We start from the raw sequence: 5,926 nt of genomic DNA, 5'->3' as shown, positions 1-5,926 counted from the left end.
GTGGTTGAATTTACAACTCAACTTCTAATACTTGAGAATATTCTTTGGCTCCCCTTGTGTCAAATCAATAAATTTTGGTTGAATACTCTACCCTTGAAAACTGTTGCGATCCCCTATACTTGTGGGTTATCATGAAGTCATTGCTTGCCTTCTCTGTTTGACTTCATTGTTTGAAGACATTCTCTCTGATTGCATAATTGGATTCATAATGTCTTCCTATTCTGATATGGTCTACCTAGCCGCTATTTGTCTTTGTGCTTACTTAGTATTGTTTCCTTTACTATGGCCTAGCTAGTGTAGTTCATTTTCTGCTACATGTTGTGTAGGTGTTATTTGGTTGTCTGTCTTCGAAGACATTGCATGTCTTGAGGGCTTTCATAAAAATCTCCTATTCACTCCCCTCCTCTAGTCGATAACTAGCACTTTCAGCTAGCCTCTTCGGTACCGTGCATTGTGCTGAGTTGGTGAAAAACTTCGCTAGTGCATCCAAACCCTGTGATATGATATGCTCTATCAAACATAAGCCTCCTTATATATGCCTCAAAATAGCCACCATACCTACCTATTGTGGCATTTCCATAGCCATTCTGAGATATATTGCCATGCAACTTCTACTTTTCCGTTTTCATGACATACGTATCCATTGTCATATTGTTTTGCATGATCATATAGAGCTGACATGATATTTGTGTCTCAACCACCATTCATCATTATTATATATGTTATGCTAGATCATTGCACATCTTGGTACACCGCCAGAGGCATTCATATAGAGTCATATTATTCTAGATATCGAGTTGTAAGTAAATAAAAGTGTGATGGTCATCATTATTACAGCATTGTCCCAGTGATGAAAGGATATTGAAGGCTATTATTCCCCCACAAGTTGGGATGAGACTCCAGATGAAAAATAAAAAAAGAAAAAGAAAAAATTGAAGAGAAAAAAGAAAAATGAGAGATAAAGAGAGAAGGGCAATGTTACTATCCTTTTTCCACACATGTGCTTCAGAGTAGCACCATGTTCTTCATATAGAGAGTCTTTTGGTTTTCACTTTCATATACTAGTGGGAATTCTTTGTTATAGAACTTGGCTTGTATATTCCGAGGACGGGCTTCCTTGAATGCCTGAGGTCTTCATGAGCAAGCAACTTGGATGCACATCCACTTAGTTTCCGTTAAGCTTTCATACACTTATATCTCTTACTACATCCATTGCATGGCAATCCCTACTCCTCGCATTGACATTGATTGATGGGCATCTCCATAGCCCGTTGATCCACCTAGTTAGTGCGAGACTTTCTTCCTTTTTGACTTCCCTTATTGATCAATATCAATGGCTCGCGCTCATGTATTGCGTGGGAGTTGAAAATGATATAGTGCATTAGAAGTACGATCAAATTGCCTAGTTTGACACTGGGGGTGCTCATGATTTATATTTATGTGGTGAAAGTGGAGTCATGACATGCTAACATGATAAAATGAGTGGGGATAACATTCGTTAAGGATCATATATTTTGAAAAAGTAATGAGTGTGCTTATTATATTAATGGATATTTTTACGTTGATACTTTTACTTCATCGTTTCTAAATAATTGTGCCGTAAAGAGATTACATGAAAATATGATAGGTAGCATTTCACATAAAAATTCTAGTTTTATCATTTACGTACTCGATGACGACCAGGAATTAAGCTTGGGGATGTTGGTACGTCTCCAACATAACTATAATTTTTCGTCGTTTCATGCTATTATATTATCAATCTTGGATGCTTTATATGCATTTTTATGCTATTTTAGATCACATTTTGGGACTAACCTAGTACCCAGTGCCAGTTACTATTTGTTTGCTTGTTTTTGAATTTTTGGAAAATCAGTACCAAATGAAGTCCAAACACGATGAAACTTTACGATGATTTTTTCTGGACCAGAAGGGACCGTAGAAGGTTGGGAGGAGGCCAGAAGGGCTACGAGAAAGCCATGAGCTCACAGGGCACGCCCCCTGAGCTCATGGGCCCCATGTAGCTCGGTTTGACCTAATTTTGCTTCTCTAAATTCCCAAATATCCCCAAACCAACATAGAGCCACCCAAAACACTTCTTCCGCTGCCGCAATCTTCTGTTCTTCTGAGATCCTATCTACATGCCTTTTTCGGCACTCTGCCGGAGGGGGTCGATCATGGAGGGCTTCTACATCATACTTGCTGCCTTCCAAGGATGTGTGACTAGTTTACCACAGACCTACGGGTCCATAGCTAGTAGCTAGATGGATTCTTCTCTCTCTTTGATCTTCAATACAGTGTTCTCCTTGATCTTCTTGGAGTTCCATTCGATGTAATTTTATTTTGTAGTGTGTCTGTTGGTATCCGATGAATTGTGGGTTTATGATCAGATTATTCATTGAAAGTACTTGAGTCTTTTCTGAATTTTATCATGCATGATTTTTATAGCTTTGTATTTCTCTTTGACCTATCTGTTTGGTTTGGCCAACTAGATTGATTTATCTTCAATGGGAGAGGTGCTTTGTAATGGGTTCAATCTTGCGGTGTCCTCACCAAGTGACAAAACGGGTAGCAAGGCACGTATTGTATTATTACTATTAAGGGTAAGATGACGAGGGTTTATTCATATATATTGGGTTTAGTCTGTCTACATCATGTCATCTTGCTTAAAGTGTTACTCTATTTGTTATAAACTTAATACCATAGATGCATGATGGATAGAGGTCGATTGGTGGAGTAATAGTAGTAGATAGAGACATGAGTCAGTCTACTTGTCACGAACATGATGCCTACATACATGATCATTGCCACTAATACGTCATAACTATGTGCTTTTCTATCAATTGTCCAATAGTAATTTGTTTACCCACTATATGCTATGTAGTCAATGTTCGAGAGAGAAGCCTCTTGTGAAAATGTGATGCCCCCGATTCAATCGTACACTAATCATGCACGCAAATGTGTACGATCAAGATCAGGGACTCACGGGAAGATATCACAACACAACTCTAAAAGTAAAATAAGTCATACAAGCATCATATTACAAGCCAGGGGCCTCGAGGGCTCGAATACAAGTGCTCGATCATAGACGAGTCAGCGGAAGCAACAATATCTGAGTACAGACATAAGTTAAACAAGTTTGCCTTAAGAAGGCTAGCACAAACTGGGATACAGATCGAAAGAGGCGCAGGCCTCCTTCCTGGGATCCTCCTAAACTACTCCTGATCGTCGTCAGCGGCCTGCACATAGTAGTAGGCACCTCCAGAGTAGTAGTCGTCATCAACGGTGGCGTCTGGATCCTGGGCTCCAACGTCTGGTTGCGGCATCCGGGAAGAAGAGGGAAAAGGGGGAAAAGAGGGAGCAAAGCAACCATGAGTACTCATCCAAAGTACTTGCAAGCAAGGAGCTACACTACATATGCATGGGTATATGTGTAAGGAGGCAATATGAATGGACTGAACTGCAGAATGCCAGAATAAGAGGGGGATAGCTAGTCCTATCGAAGACTACACTTCTGGCAGCCTCCGTCTTGCAGCACGTAGAAGAGAGTAGAGTGAAGTCCTCCAAGTAGCATCGCATAGCATAATCCTACCCGATGATCCTCCCCTCATCGCCCTGGAAAAGCGATCACCGGGTTGTCTGTGGAACTTTTCTGGGTGTGTTTTATTAAGTATCCGGTTCTAGTTATTATAAGGTCAAGGTACAACTCCGGGTCGTCCTTTTACCGAGGGACACAACTATTCGACTAGATAAACTTACCTGCAGGGGTGCACCACATAACACAACACGCTCGATCCCATTTGGCCGAACACACTTTCCTGGGTCATGCCCGGCCTCGGAAGATCAACACGTCGCAGCCCCACCTAGGCACAACAGAGAGGTCAGCACGCCGGTCTAAATCATATGCGCGCAGGGGTCTGGGCCCATCGCCCATTGCACACCTGCACATTGCAAGGGAGGCCGGAAGCTGACCTAGCCTCCCTAATACAAGAGCAGGCGTTCCAGTCCAATCCGGCGCGCGCCGCTCCGTCGCTGACGTCAAGAAGGCTTCGGCTGATACCACGATGTCGAGTGCCCATATCTTTCCCGCGTAGTTGGTTAGTGCGTATAGGCCAGTGGCCAAACTCAGATCAAATACCAAGATCACGTTAAGCGTGTTATTATGAAATAACCGCGGACGCCGACCAGGGCCAGGCCCACCTCTCTCCTAGGTGGTCTCAACCTACCCTATCGCTCCGCCACATAGTAACTATCGGGGGCCGTCGGGAACCCAGGCCCACATCTACCGAGATGGAGCCACCTGTCCTTTCAGCCCCCACATCGGAATCACTTGCGGGTACTCAACGAGCCAACCCGGCTTTAGTCACCATCTGTATAGTATGTATATATGTATAGTATATACCCGTGATCACCTCCCAAGTGATCACGACCCGATAGTATAGCAAGGCAGACTGACAAGAATGTAGGGCCAATAATGATAAACTAGCATCCTATACTAAGCATTAGGATTGCGGGTAAGGTATCCATGATTGAAGCAACAATGACAGGCCATGCAACAGAATAGGATTAATCGAAACAGTAACATGCTACACTACTCTAATGCAAGCAGTAGAGGGTAGAATAGGCGATATCTGGTGATCAAAGGGGGGGCTTGCCTGGTTGCTCTGGCAAGGAGGGGTCGTCGGTGATGTAGTTGAACTGAGGCTCGCCGGCAGTCTCGGGGTCTACCGGAAAGAAGTAACAGAGGGGGAACACAATAAATAATAGAGTAATCAAAGCATCAGAAAGCATAACATGGAAATACGCGGTGCTAGGTGTGCCCTAACGCGGTAGTAGGTGATACCGACGAAGGGGGGAAACATCCGGGAAAGTATTCCCGGTGTTTCGCGTCTTTGGACAGATGAACCGAAGGGGTAAAGTTGCGTGTTCGCTATGCTAGGGATGTGTGGCAGACGAACGGGCTACGTATCCGTATTCGCCTCGTCGTTCTGAGCAACTTTCATGTATAAAGTATTTTTCATCCGAGTTACGGTTTATTTTATATTAATTATCAAAGTTTTAATTCATTTTTAGAATTAACAGAACTAATTTAATTACAAAATATAAATATGATGCCAGCATGACATCTACATGATGTCAGCAAGACCAAAGGTTGACTAGGTCAACCCTGGCAGGTGGGTCACGCTCGTCATAGCCATAGATTAACTAAACATGGTTAATTAGTTTAATTACTGGATTATGTTAACTAATTTTAATTAGTCTAGTTAAACAGAATTAATTAACTTAATTAATTCACTAATTAATTAATTAACTAATTAATTTTAACATTTTTTAAACGTTCTAGGGCAAGGGCCCACTTGTCATTGGCCCCTGGGGCCATAGCAGGCATGGGCGACGGGCACAGCCTGAACGGGCAAAAGGGAAATGGGTGACGGGCGGGCGCCCATTAACAGGCGAACCCGGACGGCGGCTATGACGGCGCGAGGCGAGCGGCTGGCATAGCGCGGCAGAAGCGGCAGTGAGGCCACGCATGGGCATGTGTGTGTGAGGGCGCCGGCTGCGGGCGCGGCGAACAGTGCAAGGGGGCAGCCCACGGCAGGTTCGGTGCTGGATGCGGTCATCGTCGGCGACTGAAGGGGGAAGGGGAAGAACGGGGTCCTCACCCCATGTTGTAGATGTACACCGGCGAGGCATGATGAAGACGGCTCGGGGAAGGAGACGGGGAGGTCCGGCGATGGCGAGGCGACGACGGTGAGCGGGGCGACGAGCGGATGCAGACGATGGAGAACGACGTGGTCGTCACGCGGGAGGAGCTGGTGGTGCTGGCTGGTTGCTCTGATGGCCGGCGCGGCGTGGGCTGCCGTTGACAAGGCAGTCGGGCAGGGGCGACGGGGAGGCGCAGAGGAAGAGAAGGAAGGGAGCCGGTGGG

Source organism: Triticum aestivum, chromosome 2B, assembly GCF_018294505.1.
Source record: "Triticum aestivum cultivar Chinese Spring chromosome 2B, IWGSC CS RefSeq v2.1, whole genome shotgun sequence".
NCBI lineage: Eukaryota > Viridiplantae > Streptophyta > Magnoliopsida > Poales > Poaceae > Triticum > Triticum aestivum.
The sequence above is the reverse complement of the archived record's forward strand: the minus strand, read 5'-3'. Positions refer to the sequence as shown.